Genomic DNA, 20,468 nt, shown 5'->3' on the forward strand with positions numbered 1-20,468 from the left:
TATCTCTTTTGGCAAAGTCTCTGGGCTGTAAATCCTTTTTAGCCACGTCCAAGTTTGTGACCTTTTCTATTTCATGCTCTGCCTTGGCCAGCTCACAATTCTCCTTAAAAAGCTGGCTATCTCTGCTGCCTTAGCCATCTCCTCTCTTTATTTAAGTGGTTCATAATTGAGGGTCCTGCATGGGGTGCAAGGCAGGAGAGGCACAGTCCCCGATGTCACCACATTTATGCACAGACACATCCAGAGCACGGCTTTGCTGAGTGTAGGAGTGAAAAAGCAACCACAAAGAACTTCACTGCTTCCTGTTCAGCCAGCACTTGGTCCCAAACCCCAGTCCCAGAGGCACAAAGGATGGCAGGGGACATTAAAGCTTCCTTTTCTACCTGAATTGCTTCTCATCACCCACTCATGCTCCTCCCATACCATGCTCTGCAGATCTCCCAAACTGCTGGCACTCCTGAGTAATTTCACATTTACTTTTATGAATACAAGCTCCTGCTTAATCATCTGTAACATTGCCTTGCATTGAAGGTGCTGATTAAACATCTCACTTCCAAAGAGGTTTAATCCATCTCAGAGAAAATCACCCCCAAGCCTGTGCTGTACTGCTGGTACTGTCAGTGCACAGTGCTGGCAGCCTTGGCTTTCCTGCCCAGAGAAGTCCATCATATCTGTAACAACCTGCCTGGATTTATTACTTTGTTGAGCAGCATTCTTCCACTGAGTCCCTTCAGCCACTCTGAGACCAGGAGAAAAATGCCAATGACATTAGCAGAAAACAGCAAGGGACAGAATTGGGGTAAAGTTGCAGTATTTTATGGTGGAACATTTGTAACAGCTGTAGCAACTCTAAATTCTCGTGTGATTCTTTTGATATTAAGAGTCCTGCGAGGGAATATCTAGCAAAAAAAATTAAATACTTAGGCAAATTCTGATTTCTTTATTCCTCACAAAAATCATGGATATAGCAATGAAGTTCCCAAGCCCCCTGCAGTGATTCTTCCCAACACACCTCCACAGCAAAGGAGATCTCTTGGCCATCTTACACTGCTCATGGGATGCCCAAAGTAACCAGTGACAGGATGAGAGAAAATGGCCTCAGATTGCACCAGGGGAGGTTTAGGTTGGATATAAGGAAAAAATTCTTCACCAAAAAGGTTGTCAAGCACTGGAACAGGCTGCTCAGGGCAGTGGTGGAGTCACCAACCCTGGAAGCATTCAAAACATGTGAACATGTGTCACTTAGGGACATGGTTTGGTAGTGGACTTGGCAGCGCTGAGTTAGAGGTTGGTCTTGATCTTAAAGGTCTTTTCCAACCTAAACAATTGTATGATTCTAAATTTGACTTCTCTTGCTCCTACAACCCATTTCACAATACCTGGATCACTTCTGCAAGGAGTTTTCTGTCCTGCCCTGGCAGAGGCTGAAAGCACAAAATACGGAGTTTGGGAGTCTCAGAGCCATTGTACCACACCACTTTTTTGTCATGGTTACTCCCTTGCATCTCACTTTGCTGGCAGAAATCCACAAAACAGAGTGTCAAAGCATAAAAAAATTAATTTCCTGCCCTTCACAAAACAACTTTCCCACTTACAGTTGTGAAAAAATTGACCAGATAGAACTGGTAAGTCTCATTTTTCCCTCTGTCTGATCCTTCCTGTTACCATCAACTCTTGCTGCAGTTTTTGACCAGCTGACCTCCCACACTGCCGTGATGAAGAAGAGCCCTTCCCTTCCTGGCCAGGTCGTGGCAGGCACCAGGCAGGCTCTGATCACAGAAGCCCAAGACCTGGTTTGTATGCCTGGGTTGCTTTTAAAAGGTTTATTTCTCTCTCTTTTATGTTGGAAGAGCAGCTCCACCCACTTATTGTGCTGATAAGAGAAACAGGGTCTGGACAGTCAACATGGAAAAGACATTTCTGGAGGAAAGAGTTGGAGGATTTGGGCGGCATTTTGCTAGACAACCCCAAGTGAACCCTGAACCCATAAATACTCCTTGTGAAGGCCTGTGTGCTTCAGAGAAGGCTGAGGGTGGCTCATCAGAACTGGCAGTGCCACTGGTGCTGACACCTGAACCCATCCCCTCCTGCCCACTCACAGAGGAGGGGGCTTTTGCAAATGATGGGGTGAAGGGGGAGGCCAGATAATTGTGATATTTCTGTTTCATGTGGCCACTCTGAGGGTCCTCACTACTGTGTGCAGGACTATAAAACACCACCACATCCCACACCACCAGGACTGGCCCCAAACCGTGGCAGGGTTGGAGGGGGTGGCAATACTTTGTGGTTAGTGAGGCTGAAGAGTGAATCGGCAGGGAAAATCTCCATTTTTTAAAGTAGAGAGACAAATTTCTCTGCTTTGCAGTGTTCAAAATGTCACCTTTTTATTTTGCAGTTCTAAATGGCGTTTCTAAGTTTTACTTCAGCTTCATTTAAAAAACTCCAATAAATTCATGGAGCTGTTATTTCTCTCTGTAGACATTTTCCAGTGTTTCCATTCACCTTTAAATGATTTTTCCTTCAAACCCTTGGTGCATCTAATGAACCAAATAGAGGTTTGAAGCTGTTCACCACCTGGTTTTGGCTTTTGTCATGGCAGATCTCAGCATAAGATCCCAGGATATCAAGCTCAGGACGTTCAGGTGTCAGCAACAGCCCAGTTCCACTCTGGGTACAAGAATCACCCTCCATAACTATCTCAAGAAGCCAAAAAGCTTAGCACCAACTTAAAATAAGTTTTAAAATAAAAACCAGTGTAAAATGTTTTGAGCCAAGGACCATGTTTATATCTGCACATGGTTCATGATGGGACACTTGAGCCCAGTGTCATGCTACACACAGGCACTGCAGTTCAAAGAACTGCAACAGGTATTCACTAACTTTTATCAATTTTGGCTGTAAGTAGTTTCTCCTTTTCGAATTTTAGGCTGTATCTTGGCCTCTGAAGCTTTCCTGTATGTCTATTAATGTGAGATTTTTCCAGCTGGGAGAGAGTACACTCCCACTACTCCAAAATCTGGCACTTTAGAAACACTAAATGTTATGGGACTTGCAGAAAAAATGCCAGCTCTGGACACTGGCTGGGATCTCCTCCCACAGAGTGCTAACACTGTATCTTTTCCAACCTTAATGATTCTATGGTGTACTGACTGAGAGCCAAGCACTTCATAGCTCTGCCAGAAAGCACACAGTGTGTTCAGTTGTGCAGGAAACTCATTCAGCTGAGATATATCCAGCCACTAGCACAAACTACATCAAGATGGATTTTCTTCACCTCTTAAATCCCTTCTGATGTGTTTTAGGAAACTAAAAAAAGATGCTGTGACGATGAGCTGTCTATATGGTGACAATGTCTATATCCCTGTGTGGTGACACTTTGCAGAAACAAAGGACACATCTCCAGTATCAAGATAACCTGTGGAAGAACAAACACAAACATTCCCTGAAACTCATCAGGACCTGTAGTTTTTGTAGTCACAGCTAGAGATCCAGCTCTCTACAATCTCAATGGGGAAATTCAGAATAATAACCAAGGTCAGCCTGCCCTGCTATAAACCATGGAAGCCAAACCATGTTTGTGACCACGATGTCCTAGGGATGCTCCAGAACTGCATGCATCCTGCAGACTTGGTGATATGAGCTGCAGCCCTGCAAAGCCCTGATGCAGCACAGACAGTGCTGCAGAGAGTCAGCCACTCAAACAGCTCTCAGAGTTGAAGAAGTCACCTGGGTTACACAAGTGCAAAAAAAAAAAACCAAACAAAAAGTAGGAAAGGACTCACCAGGTACAAAAGTTTACAGAGCTGGGAAGAAATGGGGATCAAAAGTATGGGGTAAAAAAGTAGTGTTTCAGTTTCCTGCTGTAGAAACCCAGGAATGAATGATGACTTGGGCAAAGCAGGCAGAGCACAGCCAGGCTCTGGCCACGCAGCCTGTGGCAAAGGGATTGAGACACCCAGATTCTGGTGGTCACAGATTCATGGCATGGCTAGGGAGGACAGCCCAGCATCATGGTAGGTCACATCCTCCTTCCTTTTTTCCAGCAACATGGACAGTAAATGCAAGGCTCACCCATCCTTCACTCCCAGCCATAGGACTCGCTCAGCTGAGAGTGCTGCATTCACCACTGACCCTGTCTGCTGCTGCTCCCTCCACCCAGCAAGGAAAACACCTCCCTGTGGGAGCTCCTGGGCAGCTAAGGCTGGTCCATCCCAGCTCCTGAGGTTTTTGTGCAGCCACCAAGAGGAATCGTGGGTCACAATGGCCTGGATATTTCCTGCAGGGAGTCTGAGCTGTGTATCGAAGGTGGAAAGGCTGCACAAGCCTGGAAGACATCAAAACTGAATTCTCCTGTAAATCAACACTTGCTGTTCTACCAACATGTAAAATACAACTGAAAACAGCATGAGAGCTGCTCCTGACAAAAACACCCCAAGCTGTCCACTGAACCATGGCTCCGTGCCGTGCTGGCATGTGCTAAATGCCTGGGGGTGGGACAAAAAGACAAAAAATCTAAGTAAACCATAAAAAAAAATCCAATCTCTAAAGTAAATCCCCAAGGAGAAACCTTGTCAGAGACTATGATTTGTATGTGCATCTCTCAGTTTCCCACACCTCTGAGTTTCCCAACTATGAATTCCCTCTTTCTTAATCCAGAAAAAAACAAACAAGAGACTTGAAAGTTCTTTATGAGTGAGCTCCAGGCCATAATATGTGATAATATGAACAAACTCCCCTCGTTTTTCTGGAGTTTAACTCTACACTATCCCAAACACACAGTAGCACTCCTTCCAGCTCCCATCACTGGCTTGAGTTCAGGAATTCAGCTATGAAGAGTGACAATCATTTTGGAAAGAGCTCCTCTTACAAGAACTGCTTCTCAGTCTAGAAAACACCCTTCTTGTTCCTCCTACCAACCCCATCTGGAAGGAGCTGCAGGTATGGAGGGTGAAGTTACAGCTTCAACTTCCAAAATATCAAATAAAATCACATGTCACTGGATGCCATGCAGATCCAAGCATGTCGTTACTAACTCTGCACAAGGAAAAGGCTGTGAAAAGCCTTGATAGCTCTGAAATGGAAAAATTGAGGACTCTCACCACAGAAGAAATGCTTTGGTCCTCTTCTGCATTCAGCACGTGGATCAGAACTCTTCCCATGACAACAGTCCTAAAGAAGAGGGGAAAGTCTCAGTCATCTGCACATCATTCTATTAACCCTCATCTTCATTCCTCTGCAAACGTGAAGGGGTACAAGGCTGTGCTCAGAAATCCAGCTGCTGTTGCTAAATTTGTACTGGTACCCAGTGGGTGCCATAAATAATGTCTGATAGCACCCAGCTGAGTGCAGATGCAGGGCTGGGATTTGCATTACAGTTTTTACCAGTTGTTCCAAAGACTGGTTCACTCACTAGCTGCTGCTTTTGTCTGATAATCACTGCACAGCTCTACCTGTTTAACAGGGATCCTGTTTGGTGTGGATGACAATGCAGAAACCTCCCCACTCAAAGAGCACAAGAGAGGTGTCATATTTATTAATGCTCAGAGAGTGCTTCTGCAGACAATACCCACACTTGCTGTGCAGAAATGTATAACTAATGCATTTCTGGAAAGGATCTCATGAAGCAGAAACCATGAAGCCAAGAACAGATGGGAACCAAACTTTCACTCACTGCTGCATTTTGCAATTAAGAATAATTTCTTTAAAAGAGCTCAAATGAACAAAGAGATTGCAGAAGCAGAAACGCACAGTTTATGGTTGTCCTGGCCTTTAGTTTGGAACATGCAAGAGTTCCCAGAATTGCATTTAGTTTCAGTGATTACCTGCCTTTTTTTTTTAAATAAAAAGTGTGTAATTGTGAGAAAAAAATTACAGCAGAGTTAATGTGGAGTGCTTGGTGAATCTTCTGTGCATCATTAAATATGCTGAAACAAATTCTGGATTACTATTAATTGCAAATGGGGGGAGTTTAGCCACAGCACACCTGTACAGACAGCTCAAGGAGCAGAAGGAAGAAGAGTTTACTACTGGGAAGCAAGGAACTTTTTTCCTCATCCTGTTAGGCTCAATCTAAGAAGAAAAAGTTGAAAGGAACTTCATCACACACAGGATGGGAGGTAAGGGTGGGTGGAGGGGTTGACAGGAAAACAGGGAAATTATTCTGGAGAAATAATGAACAAGAAATAAGCACAGTGGGAGGAGCGAGGGAACCAGTTGTGAGTTTGATGAATCTGTAGAAAGCAGGCAGGCATGGTTTGGTTTGTTTTTTTAACATCTGAGAAATAACTTTTGTGGTTAGATTAGTTCCTCTCCCTCCTTGTGAACTTTTCCTGCTTGTAGAACAAGAAGCAAAATTTTAAAAAAAAGCCTTGATTTTTGCCCTACAGCTGGGCCATGAGCATGATCAATGAGCAGTGGCTCACACAGCTGATGCCCAAGCACAAATTTCAGGGAAGAGATTGCCTTTGCACCAGTCCCTCCCCTGCGTGCTGCTTGAGGAGCACGGAAATACCCTGGCAGAGAAATAAAGAGCATGCCTAGGGCTGGAGCAGGTTGGAAGGATCGTCCTGCTGATGAGAATTAAATCTTAAATTGCCATTTCTGATGGCTTAAGCAAAGAGATGTTGAAGAGTGCTGGTTCTGCTCTCCACAAAAACAACCCCCTGGGCCATAACTGGCTGCCTGGTCTGGGGGTAACCCCGACCTCAGGATAGACCATGTGGCCACTCTGGCTTCTGCACTGGCAGTGCTGAGCTGCTGCTGAAACCACGAGCAGGGGAGGGATAACCAGGAGTGGGAATGCTGGAGAGTGTCACACTGATGGAAAAGCACTGCCTGAGTGAGCAGGAGTCTGCTCCTTATGCAAACCCGGAGAGGAAAAGGCCATTTCAGTACATCTCATATGCACTACAGAGCAATAAAGCTGCCTGGGCTCTAAGAGGAGATAAGAGCTCATCTTCTGGCTTGTTATTGAATGATTGTGGGCTAATAGAGGGAAAATAATGGTAAAGGAATCAAGGAGAATGTAGGTTAAGTAACCAGGTAACACAGCTAATGGAGATAAAAATGATGGAGACTGAAAGGGTTCATTGGCTGGGCTTTTTATATGCTCGTTATTAAAAAGACAAAGATGAAAGGCATGCAGTGCCTTTAACAAATGTGTGGCTGGAGTGAAAGAAACACGAGTTACACAACACCTTCTCTGGAGAGAAGGGACTTCTGTGCAGAGGAACAGCCATGTTTCATCTTCCTGGCCCCTCTGAGGTCCTGCCTGCACCTCTCAGACAGCTCTCTTAGAGGCAACAGAAGCAGGCTCCTGCCTGCTATTAACCCTTTTGAATAGATTAAGACCAGGTGCCTGGCCTTGGGTCTGTAGCTCTTCAGAACGAGGACGCAGAAGTCTGCATTATCCTTTTCTTTATCTCTGGTCTTTAATTCTTCTTCTCACTTTGTCTCTAGGATCTTTTGAAGTTCCTGGGAGCAGGTCTCTGGAGCAACTCTGATCTTTCACAGACTGTGACAAAAACACCTCTTTCCTGACATGGTTCAGAGGTGAATTGGCAGTGCCCTAGTGTAGGGTGCCCTCCACGGCAGACAGTCCTTCATGAGCTCCAGTGTGAGTCCCTCCCACGGGCTGCAGCTCTCCATGACCTCCCGTGGGGTCAGCCCTGCAGGCGCAGCCTGCTCAGCCTGGGTCACCCACAGGACCACAAGTCCTGCCAGCAAAGCTCCTTCAGCCTGGGCTCCTCTCTGCTCAGGGCTGCAGGTCCTGCCAGGAGCCTGCTCCAGCACAGGCTTCCCACAGAGTCACAGCCTCCTTCCAGCATCCACCTGCTCTGCTCTGGGGTTCTCAGGGGCTGTAGGCGGATCTCTGCTCCCCCATGGACCTCCACGGGCTTCAGGGGCACAGCTGCCTCACTACAGGCTGAAGATTGATCTCCTCCCTGTCCTTCTGCACTGACCTTGGGGTTTGCAGAGCTGTTCCTCTCACTTACTCTCACTCCTCTCTCCCAGATGTTGCTGAACAGCAATTTTTTGCCTTTCTTAAGTATGGTATCATATAGGCACAACCACCATCGCTGATGGGCTTGGCCTTGGTCAGTGTCCAGTGGGGTTGAGAAGGGGCAGGTGTGAGAGAAGAGGGATGGACAAGCAAAGGAAGATGAGAGGCTCTGGCTCAATGCAAATGAGGAGAGGAAAAATACCCTTGATATGGAATAGCCATCACAATATGAGGAGAGACAAAATATTAGCTGTTACTGTAATACGTGGATTTGTCTGCTTCCTGCTTTGCATTGATTTTGGATTGTGTGAATCCAGTGACTTTAATATAGTAACTATCGATTTGTAGTGGTGAAAGAGAGTGGAGAATCTGACCACATCTGTTAGAAACAAACAAAGATCCTTTGGGGTTTACAGAAAAGATTTTGCTTCAGCTTAATTATAAACACAACTACAAGTTCCGATCCAGGTTTGGAATGCAGAATTTCATTTCAGGGGCTGGCAAAGGCTGTTCAGCTGCTGGACAGAAGTGTTTTCAGCATCAACGAAACTGGAAAATCATTCCCAAGATGCAGAGGAGTTGTTTCGTAGAATCATAGAATAGTTTGTGCTGGAAGGGACCTTTAAAGTTCCTCTGGTCTGGTCCAACCCCCCTGAAATTAGCAGGGACATCTCCAGTGAGATCAGGTTGCTCAGCATGTTTGTGTGCAGTGTGGCTGCACTTCTGTTCCTTGTGGTTGTGGCAGTGATCAGAAGATGACCTCCAAACAAAGCCCTTGAGCTCTGTTTTGTCCCTCAAACCCACAAAATCAGCGTGAAGCATTCACACCCTGGTAGCTGCAGAGGCTCAACCTCCACTGCCCTGTTCCTGTCCCCTCACTGATCCTGCCTGGACCCATTTCTGCCTCCTCAGTGTCCTCCGTATCTCCAGGGACCCACCAGGAAAGCACCACAGCCATTTCTGCAGGTGAGGGAAGGCAGGTGTGCACCCCAGCCAGGAGCCAGCTAGCTGCACTCTGCTCTGCCCAGCATCTAACATCTACCTTCAGACACTTCATTAACCTCCTCCATCTAATCCCAGCTAAGCGGATTTACCCTGATTCGCTGCCAGTCAATCAGTAATTGGGTTTGTTGACAGCCATAAAGGCAGAAATGCCCATCTCTGTGCTTCAGACACCATGTCTGATCATTCCTTCCTCCTGGATGCTTTTATTTTTGGTTTGTCCTGGTGCAATTTGGAGCTAGCAAAATATTCCCTAGGTAATAAGACCCAGGACTGTCACCATCAGACCCAAGCTGATAAATGCCCCTCAGTCTGCAGGGGAATGTGAGTCATTTGGAGGTTTGATGTTGTGAATCTGTCCTCAGTTGACATCACTTACTAAGCTTCTCAATGCAGCCCACAGCAGCTCTTAGGAAGCCCATTACCTTTCCATGATCCTCGACTCACTCAAAAACGAGTGAGGCTTGTGGAGCCTGGGACCATTACGAGCATCTCTGAGGATCTCCAGCTGGAGCTGAGCTATCCTAAATAGCCAAGATACCCAAACTAATCTCCAGGAAAAGAGCAAGATGACAGTGTGACTCTCGATTTTGGAGAGAAGTCCAAGCAACCAGCAGCTGCCTGGGGGCTGCAGGCATCCCTCATTTAGGGACTGCTCCCGTGGCAAGATGATTCTCCTGTAACTAAGCAGCGTGCACAAGCCAACCGGAGCTATGGAACTGCACTGAACTTTTCATGTGTGAAAAATACAACCTGGCTGTGCCTCCATGCCAATCCCTGCTGTGAGCTGTGCCAGCCCATGATTGGACCTCTCTGGCCCCATCAGGAGCACTGGGCCAAGGAATCGTGGTGGTGGATGCATCATCCTGGCAAAACTGCACTCCCTGTGATGTGACTTCTTTCCCTGGTGAAGGAAGCTTTTCCTGAGCCTGCATAAAACATAGCCCTGTGAATTGTTGTGTGCCCTTTGCAGGTACAATGCTGCACAAACCAGGTGAGGGAGGGTGTTTGGTGCAGCGTAGCCTCAGTGTCAAGCAGCAGGAGGGAGAGTTTTCTGTGTTAGACATGGCTGAGGTAATTTATCACATTGAAAGTGCCACACATACAGGAGCAAATAAGGTGGCTTGTTCAGTCTCCGGTGAAAAGGAGAAGCCACTTCCAAACAAAGCAGCTGTGAAGCTTTTTGGTCTCCAGAAAGCTCAAGGATGGATGTAAATATCAGTGTCAGTGTTTCTGTGGTGCACAGGAACAGCGTTGGGGAGAACACAGAGTTCCTATGAAACAAGATCTCAGGAAAAGCCTGAACACAGAAGCTAAGCTTGAGAATGGTTTGGTCCCTCACAGCAAAGAGGAAATGATGGAACCTGTCTCTCACCTGCCTTCTCAGGTGGATGGTGCAAAACAATTCCACTGCTGGCACACCCTCAAAGCTCAAGCTAATGCTGCAGAACAGACCTTTGTATGGCTGCCCACACGGGCTGATGTGTTTCAGGGACATTCCAGGGGAGATAAATGATTAACAAAGAAGAAAATGGGTTTAATCTCAACATAGGATAGCTGAAATATGCTTTAGTAAGACATTGACTCAGCTACATCCAGGAACACCTCTGTAGGCCCCAAACACTGAGCACTTGTGCTGCTGACCAGGAATTGCCTTCTGTACTGATGCCTGGGAAAACATTAATCCATTTATGTCCCGTGGTGCTGGAGGACTTCTGATTGACTGTGTAAATTAAATCTGGCAGAATAATTCATTAAATAAATCATTTATTTGAAGAATTTCTCTCCCGTTTCATTTGCAGATTGGAGTGTGGAACGAACAGCATCACACTGATTTGACATTATTTCTCAGCTACTTCCAGGCCATAATTGTAGCTCAGTCAGTGGTGCTGACACCTTGTTTCCCATGGTCAATAGCTGTGATGCTGTCAGCAGGGAGCATTTCTGTCTGGTTCCTGACAGTCTCAGCCCCAATGGAAGAGGAATTGAGGTTTCACCCAAGCCAAGGTCGATATGATGCCACAAGGAGCAGAGGAGAGGGATGAGGGTAACAGCACCAGGTTGCCCATTGTCTGTAGGGTAAAGAAACCCTGTGACAACTCTGTACTTTGGAGCAAGCTTTTTCAGGGTCTTGATCGCACTGTGGAAATCCACCCTGGACTTCTGAACCCGAATATGTTGTTCACAGGGAGGACAGCCTGAAAAGCACTCATAAAACCCTCCTCCTGTGTCTGCACAGACCAGATTTGAGTCACTGCCTGGAGAGCTGGGGACTAAAGCCAGTCCCCATCCACTTCCCCTCCTGCCCTGACTCATTTGCAGGTGGAATACCATCCTCCTTTCCTTAATCCCTAGGGAGAGGTGAGCCACTCTCATCATGGCCAAGGAGAAGTTCGGGTTTCCCATGGAAATTGTGGCACATATTCACTTAAACCAACTACTTACAAATATTGTCCTGTTTATTCTTAAATACTCCTGGCTCATGAGCATTCCTGTGAGTTGTCACTGCCTGAAATAGCCATGCAAAAGGTAACACAGCCTTCTTTATAACCATGCCCCTATGTTCAAGTCTTTGACTCTGCAGCATTTTTCTAGGGTTTTTTTCCATCTAGAATTAAGACGGGAAGGGAACAAACCCGGTGGAAATGGGAAAAGAAAACCCATCGCCAAATTCAGGATGTCTCCTGACTGTTGGTCCCTCCTGTTCCTTTGCTCCTTTGTAATAAGACTAAAAAAGGAAATTAAATGTCCACTTAATTAACATTTCTTTAGCCTTTCTATCTGGAAAGGACCATGATTTTTACAATATGGGATACATGTTGAGTAAATCTGCCATCATTTGTGTACCATCTCTTACAGGTTTTATATCTTGGCGCATCTAAATTGCCCAGAAATAAAGGTCAGGATCCTCTCAGTGCCGTGTTCCCAATGGCTCACAGCAAAATCTCCAGCTCATCAGTGGTTTTAACTTCCTTTGTGCATTTATCATTATATCTTGTTATTTTAACAGAAGAAAAATCCACTTTGAAAACAAGGCTTCAATATTGATAGAACCTCAGGCACAGCTTTGTTGAGCTGGCTTCTGCCTAAGAATATTCAGTGCCTTTTTTCAAGAATTAGCTTGATGGATTTTTTCCTCCCTTGGCTTAGCAGTCCTGAAATCAATGGGATCACAGAAGTGGAAGGCAAAACTTTGAGATAACGCAGAATTTTTGGCACCTTTGTTATGAACACAGACTTGCCAGCCACAAAAGACTCACTCTGAAATTCAAAGCATGTGGGTTTGCTGGCTAGCAGAATATTGGAATATTGACTCTGTTTACTTCTTATACATGAAGATCATCTGCATTGCCAGGATAAAAGCACAGAAGATAGGATGGGAGCTAGTCTCCAGAATTACCCAGATTCTCTTGAAAATCTACTTAGACTCTCTAAGTTTCTATGGGTGGGATGGAGTTTCTATGGGTGGGATGGAATTTTGACTGGTGAGAGCATATGAAAGGTAAAATAGGATTCTGTGTTTTGGAAAAAATCTTAGGTTGAGTGTAGAGCTGAAGGAGTTGAAAGCCCATCCTGACAAAAGCTTCTTGGAATCCAAATACTTTCTATCATCTCACCATGAACTCATTTACTTCTTTTTAGGAACTGGGACATGCTACTGATACATAGCTTTGTCTCAACTCACAAAGTGAACATTCCCCAAAATCTACCTAAGCATTAATCAATCATTCCATGGGACAGACATGTTTTCTAGTAATAATAGTAATTATCTCTAAAAGTTCTTGAAAGTTTGGCTGTTGTTAACCAGGAATAAACAGAAATAGAAGAGAAATTATCTCAAGTTATAAAGTCAGGCTGCTGCTGTGCTTATAGAACCAGCGAAGTTCTGCAAAGATTTTTATTGGTCAGAGCTCCCAAAAAGATTACTTAACTGAGGATATTTTTACAAGACACAGGAAAGGAGAAGGATGGCAGGTGTAGAAATATAAGTCAACCTTTGAAAAGTGGATCAACTGATAATGAATCACTGCTAAATAGCTCACAGCTATTTAGATTTTGTTACTCAAGTAGAGAAATAACTTACACTCTGTCATCCCTGATGGTCTTGGGAAATAAACTACCAATGTATCCATAAATTACCCCCACACTGAGTTATGCAGCAACAGCATAACCATATTTTCCTCCCTCTCAGGCACAAACACACAAATGTGGTCTGACACCTCCATCCTCTCACCCACTAACCTGGTACATATAAACACAGAAAATGGCTGTTCCACAGCACAGTGCTGAGTCAATCTAAAACTTAACCATTACAGAAAATATGTAATAAGCTTTCTTTAATTCAGATGAAGTAAAGGAGTGTTTTCAGGGGAGCTGTAGATGCACCATGACAGGTCTTTGCAATGCAAATCCTCAGTGTGGCTGAAATCTCAGCACAGATCAGATTTATATCCAAAACCAGTTGGTAACACTCCAGGCTCAGGAAAAGTGGGTTGAAGAAAGCCAATCTTTGTTACATCTGAGCCATTCAGTTCCTCGGTCTTTAGGATTCCAAGGGCAAAATAGGAATAAACTTCCTCAACCATCCTCAAACCCAAACCTGCTTCTATACAGGGGACACAGGGAAGATCCCGAAACCTTAAATCCTAAACCCACCCTTCCCTTTCCTCCTTATATTACCTGGTTTTAGTCACTCTGGTCTCTCCAAACAGCACCATCATCCACCCCAGACACCATTCTACCAAGTGCTTTATACATACAAACAGGAATGGGGAAAAGAAATGTCACCTTGGGTAAAAAGACCCCAAACACAGTAACAAAAGCAATTATTAAAAAAAAAAAAAAAAACACACACAAAGAAATTAACATGTGAATAGATAGTGTTAAGACCCACAATATAAAATGTACAGTCCAATCCAGGTCACTTCAAAACAGTAGAACTTTTTTCACTGGTGTGCATTGGATATAAAGGTTCTGTTTCTGCCTTGGTTCTGCTGCCCTGAAGACAGTGGTAACATTTTCATTAACCTTTTGGTGGGAGCTCAGCTGGGCTGCAGCCATTGCTGTAAATCATTTGTCATATAGATGCTAAAAAAAAAAGGAGCCTTTTTTGTGCAAGCCTTTTGGACATCTGAAAACTGTAGTCAATGTTTATAATCTCTGGCAATGGGTGGCAGAGGTAAAACAAACACAAGTCTGAGTTACAGCATAGCATCCACTGTGGCTGCTCCACCACTGGGCTAAGTCCATTCCCAGAAAGAAGGGCAGGAAAGAGAAGTGAAAATGAGGGAACCAGATGGGAACTGTGCAGCCCCTGGAGCTCAGCTCTGCTGGAAAACTGGCCTCAGTTTGTTGTGCAAAGCTTCCTCCTGCTCTCCCATTATTTCCCATTCCATTCCCAGCAACACTCAATTGTGATAATCCATTCTGTGGGGAGAAAAACGAAAAGACATGAATTTTAAGATTACAGCCCTTGTGCCTCGTCTTTGTTTGAAAACTCCTCTAACTGAGTGGCCCTTTGGGCCTGCAGTGCCACAGCTTTGTGCATCTCCTGCCAAAGACAGCTCTGTTTAGGAAGCATCGTGATGTCAGGTTGGGGGATATTGAGCAGAGATTTACACATCTCTGTGAATTTGCACTTTTCTGGACTCGCAGGCACTTTCAGGTGGCTGTGGGAGGAATTTTTTTCAAGTGAGAAGTAAACACAAGGTGTTGGCCTCTCTGGGAGATGGGAAGCAGTTAACTTCGGAGCTAATTACGGGGAGGCTGAGGGATGCTGACAGATGTATTGTCCTGGCGAAGGGCTCGCCACTGGTTCTGCCATGAGACAGGGAGCAAAGCCTCTCTCCTCCTCTCAGCAGGCCCATGGCACCAGGGAGGAAGAAGACAAGGATGTCAGGACTTCTAATTATACACCAGGAACCTGCAAAATCGGAACAATAGAAGTGTTAGTTAAAAATAATGCCCCGAGGTGCTGAAGTGGAGCAGCAGGAGAAGGAAGATCACAGGGGTGGGAGTGAGGGGCTGGAGAGGAGATCTCCTGCTCGTCCTCTTGTAATGGGGTCTGGAGGGGCTTCTTTCCAGGGATGTACAAAACACATGTACAGTTATATACCTACCAAAACCCTGCCTCCAGTGTAATTTGAGGTGTGTTTCCAAAAGCCATTTTAAACCCAGTTTAAAGCTGCTTCTGCTGAAAACATTGCCAGTATGATCTGTCAGTCAGTCATCCTCCAGCCTGGAGAAAAGCTGCTTTCCTGTAAAAAATGGAATGGACATTTACTGGTTCACCTCAGGTTTGGAAGATTTTTGGTCACTTCCCAGCTGTGCCACAGACAGGCCAAGGGAAGACAGCTCTTGAATTAAATTTTATTGCAGATTCACTTGAACTCTTCTGCATAAAAAGGAACTTGTGTATATTTTTTGTCTGAAAATCATCTGGTATGTTAATGAGAGTCACTTACACCAGCTTGGAGGGATGTTTACTGAAAATCTACCTCCATCCTCCCTAAGGGAGGTGCAGCTATGGCAGGTAATAATATGCATCTTGTCCCTGGAGCGTGACTGATGGGCATTTTAATACCAGATGGAATGTCCACCAGGATCCAGCTGTGGCTGCTGCATGGCTGGGCTGTGCCAGTGCCCTGTACAGCCAGAGCTGGGGCAGAAACTGCCCTGTGCAGGGATGCTCTGAGGAGCTGGGGGACAGCAGATAGAGCTGCATTTTGTGGATTCGCTCGTTCATCTGCAGAGTCAAATTTTCATTGATCTGGTGGCCTGTAAGGTGCACTCCCTGCAAATTTTTGGATATTAATTGGACAAGGAGAGCTGCTGTGCAAAGGGATGACCCAGCCTCCAGACTCATTCCCACGTCTGGTTCAATGTGCTGAAAGCAGCTGACAGCTGTGGACAGAGGAACTCTAAACCTACCAAAATGGTAGCCTGAGGTGGGACCCCCTTTCCAGGCCATTGTCCATCTCTCAAGCAGTACTGGGTCCATCTCACCATCTCTGAGCACACTGGACACCTCCCCTCACTATCACCACTTCCAGAGAGCTGATGGTGAGGAAAAGTATCAGCTGGAGTTCTGAACCCACTCTAGACCTGCCCAAACTAGACAATTTTACAAACCTGCGGGGCCATTGCTTTCTGCCTGGCATGGGATCACCTTGCAAACTGGTGGCATCACAAAGGCTAAAATTTGCTGACCTGCCCATAGGAAAAACACTCTTATTAGAGCAGCACATCCCAAAATGAAAAAGGGCTGCTATCATATATCTGGCCCCTGATTTTTTATGTGTCCACAGCTCCTAGCCAAAATAATGTATTAGGAGGTAAAACACCTCCATACATTTCTCACAGGCACTTAGGAAAAGAACACAATTATAGGGAGGACCGCAAGGAATTCCTCTCTCTCAGTCAGGGAATTCTATTATCTCTCCTCATGCTCTAGCATTGCTTGTCAATCTTAAACCAAATAAATATGAGAAATGGGAAGAGAAAACCCCTCAGAAGCAGTCAGTGGCCTCAGACAGCACAGCTCTGCCTTGACCCTGCAGCTCGTGGCACCTTTCACCTTTGCAGCAGGGTGCCCGCTGTCCCCATGGAGACACCAGCACAACTCACCTTCTCTGATGGATGTTGGGCGTTTTGAAGAGGAGATAATAAAGAATTTCAATTTTTTTTTTCCTGAGGGATTTCACACATTTTAGTGTCTTCCAAGGATGCAGCTCAAAGTGTGCAGACAAACCAATCTGCCATCCCCTGAAGAAATGATGCATCATCAGTTAGTGAAGCTCTCATCATCTTTGGTTGGACTTTATCAGCCTGTTTATAGTCAGCACTTGAAGGATCACAGAATTTGCCCCATGCGTTTCCAGAGGCAACTTTGAAAAGGCCAGCTGGCAAGGGAGGAGAAGAGAGAAAGATGTTGTTTTAGTATGAGCCCTTGGAGAGTGGGATCTCCTGGAAAAAGAAAATACCAACCTGGAACAGTAAGTGCTGCCTTCAGTACTTTTTTGCTGTGAAGTGACCCCAAATACCTTGATTATGGCTTGTGCCTATCACTTTACAGAGGTGCACTGACAAGCATTAGCTGGATAACTGTACAGAACTGAAAAACTGTGCAAAACCTGAAAAACATTTCCAAGTACAACCTGAAATGACAAGAGAGGACAATAATGGGCCCTGTGTGTCTCTGGAAGAGCAAGCAAATGGCAAGGGCAACACTGAAGGGCAATGTGTGCCTGGAGGCAAAGCAGCCTTCCCCTTTGGATGGCTTTAGGGACAGCTGCCAGGATTTTACATTGTGGATCCATTTTCAGGGCAGTGGGATAAATTCTGTGCTCTCTTGAGGACTTTCCGAGCCCAATGATCCCCACCTTGGTATCACATACCTCGAGTTACTCTGTTTCTGTGCTTTCCAGGGAGGGATCACTCTTCCCTGCAGCAGAAAGGCTTTGAGGACGCAAAATCAAGACCATTTTCAATAGACTCAGTCACAACTTCGTTGACAGTTACTGATACCATTGCTTAAGTGATGTGCATCTCTCACAGGACTTTTGCTACTTAGGGTCATTTGTTTCCCAACTCTGCATGCACACTGCATCCACACACAGGCAAGAGTAATTTTCAGGATGCACCAAGCTTCAGGAAAATGAGATACAGCCCAAGCTCATGCTCTGACCATGTAGCAGAAGGACTTGCTCCAGCAAACTCAGAGTTGCAGGGTGAAACAGGGCCTTGGAATAAAACTGTCATTTTATGCAGGGAAGGACAGGGGATGAGAAATCACAATAGAAATTGTCTATTCTAATGAGAAAAGGGTTGTATGCTGATGAGCAAGGAAAGGCATTTCAAAGGAAGGAAAACAATACCTTGTGCAAATTGCATGAGGCTGCTGTTTGCTTAGAGGGAGCAGAGGCCAAGGCCTGACAGTTTCATCAGAGAAATTGGTTAGGAAATGATCAAGGGAACATAATTCATTGTTCAAATGTCAAGCTGCTCATATCTAGAGAGGAGAGTGTGCATTTATCATCACCAGTAGTACACACCCCAAAAGAATGTAAGAGAAACCGAAAAATCCATCGTAGATCTGGCATGACTCGGATACCCCTGGTGCTCTGGCTGAAGATGACCAGGAGAGGAAGATTCATACTACATTTCCTTGGAAAGTGGTGTGATGGACAAATACGGAGCATGTTATAAGCCTGACAGAAGAGAAAACAAAGCTTTTCCCAGCCATTGGGCTGGGCATGATCTCAGCAGAGCAATGAGAAAGAGATGCATCTGTAGTAACTGGAGATATTGAATTGGGTCAGCCACGAGCAGACAGGAGGATTCAACCTAAGGGGTCAGGGGAATACTGCTAAAGTAGTTTATTTTGCAGGCAGCAATAGATTAAGACAGATTTGCAGGGAAAAAATTCTCCTGAAAGCATCTTTAAAAGAATAAGTACCAGTTTTTAGGTAGAAAACAAACAGCTGAGGGAATAGTGAGAGAATATGTGCTGGGTCAAAAATAAACAGGTTTGTTGTGATGTATCTAGAGGAAAGTGGAAGAGGAGGGGAATTGCTGCAGGGGAACTGCACACAAGGTCTGTTGGAAGAATTTTGGGTAAGAAAAGTCTTCTTGCATGGCATGCCTCTTGGTTCAAGCCTCTTGTTGTTTTTGTATTATTGTCTAAAGGCCACATGTTGATCACAGGAATCTTGTTCACAAGCACAGAACTAGAGTGTCAGAGGTGAGGTACACATCTTAGAGTTCAAGGCTTTTAATTTTGCCTTTGGATCAGTGTAAGTGGTGAACAGACCCATCTATGTCCTGCTTTATCAGACCTGCCACACCCAGACTAAACTGCTTTGAATATTTATGAATTGAACCTTAGGAAGTCAATCCAGGACCATAACTAGGATGACAAATTCAGACTAGATATGAGTTAACTGGAAAATTGCAAAAGCACTCTGTGTCAGGCCACTTGGTGTCCAAGCAATGAAATGGCACATGAAAGTCTCTGGAAATTAATGTAAAGTGATGTACATGGAAAATAATCCTAATTTTGCTTGTATAATGATGGGCTATGAGCTATTATCAACCAGGAGCCAAATCTTGGGTTTATAATATGAGGTTATGTGAAAATATCAGCTTTATGCATTGATAAGAAATTGTCAGAAAAGGAGCAAAGAACACAAACAGGCTATGCTAGCACATCAAAGACAGATCTGATCCTCTGGCCCAGAGGATGTGAAAACTAGCATCACATCAATTTAATATTGTAGAAATTGAAGAACTAAAGAAAAGTGATGGGATGATCAAATATGTAGTAAGGTTCCTGTAGAAAAATGTTCTTATTAGACAAGGACTCTTCAGTCAGGGAGAGAAACAACTGAGAGGGTCTATGAGGGTCATCTCAAAAATAATCAGAAGTATTCATGAAGGTCATTATCTCTGGTCCAGCAGTTCCGTGGGGCACAAGTAGCTGGAGTCTAGGACAGCATCCTGGGGAAGCCTTACTGCAGCTCCTGAGGTGTTCACTACTGGCCTCTGTTGGAGGTAAATTTCTGGGCTGGGAGGTCTAATCTGACTTAGCTTCCCTTACATTTTTAGGATCCTTAGGCCATGAATAGATATTTTAATCTCACACAACATCATGCAGCATTAGCACTTACCTGCCCTACTCTCTTCTGCAGAAACCACATGGTTCCTCTCCCTCCTGCTTGTTATGATCAACAGACTGAAGGACTCCCAAATACTCTGACTTTTATATCGCTTCCAGGCAGAGGGTGCTGCCCTGGGTGTCATAGTGCAAACAAACTCCAGCAAATGCACGTGGCACAGCAGATTCCTCTCTCCTTGCTCCTTCTCATGTGCCACCCCCCAGCTTTCTCAAGAAGGTTCATCCACACTGGGAAACACTGAAATTCCAAACCCACCTGGATGTGCTCCTGTGTCACCTGCTCCAGGTGACCCTGCCTTGGCAGGAGTGATGGGGTGGATGATCTCCAAAGGTCCCTTCCGACCTCAAAACTTCTGCAGTTCTGTGATTCTGCGGCACAGCTCAGCCAATTCTGTAATATAGACACAAACATGGTACAGAACGATTGGCTGGACCCAAACAGCTCAGCACTGGTTTTGTTTGACCCAGAGGCTACAAAAATGAGAGCTCTGCTGGCTGATGGTAATTCTGTTTGTATCCTGTAAAGCAAGGCACAGAGAGAACTGGAGCTCACAGTTCAGCCCGCTGTGAAAAGGCAGCAACTCTCCTCCTGCTACTCTCAGAATGTACTTGCCTGTTCTACACACTGCTCTGATCAGCCTTTTATTCATGCATGCAAATATTCAGTCATCTTTTGGCTCTTCAAGCTTCCAGGTCAATGGGGAAAAAAGTCAGTAAGTCAACAAATTAATTTAATTTATGTGCCCTGCAGACGAGGAATAGAGGAGTGCAGGAGGTTCTGAGCAGGAA

General features: G+C 45.1%; 1 long non-coding RNA gene across 1 annotated transcript in view; it reads right to left on the reverse strand.

Moving 5' to 3' along the window:
- Positions 1–11,445: 11,445 nt before the first annotated feature.
- The window catches only part of LOC108445363, an 11,441-nt gene continuing 2,418 nt past the window's right edge, over positions 11,446–20,468 (reverse strand). Inside the window, exons 2-5 of the long non-coding RNA XR_001860183.1 lie at positions 19,936–20,070; positions 16,631–16,905; positions 15,124–15,261; positions 11,446–14,927 (exon numbers count right to left, since the gene is read on the reverse strand). This is a non-coding gene — a long non-coding RNA (uncharacterized LOC108445363). The remainder of the gene's footprint in view (positions 14,928–15,123; positions 15,262–16,630; positions 16,906–19,935; positions 20,071–20,468) is intronic.

The sequence above is a fragment of the Corvus brachyrhynchos genome, unplaced genomic scaffold (genome assembly GCF_000691975.1).
Source record: "Corvus brachyrhynchos isolate BGI_N302 unplaced genomic scaffold, ASM69197v1 scaffold52, whole genome shotgun sequence".
Classification (NCBI taxonomy): domain Eukaryota; kingdom Metazoa; phylum Chordata; class Aves; order Passeriformes; family Corvidae; genus Corvus; species Corvus brachyrhynchos.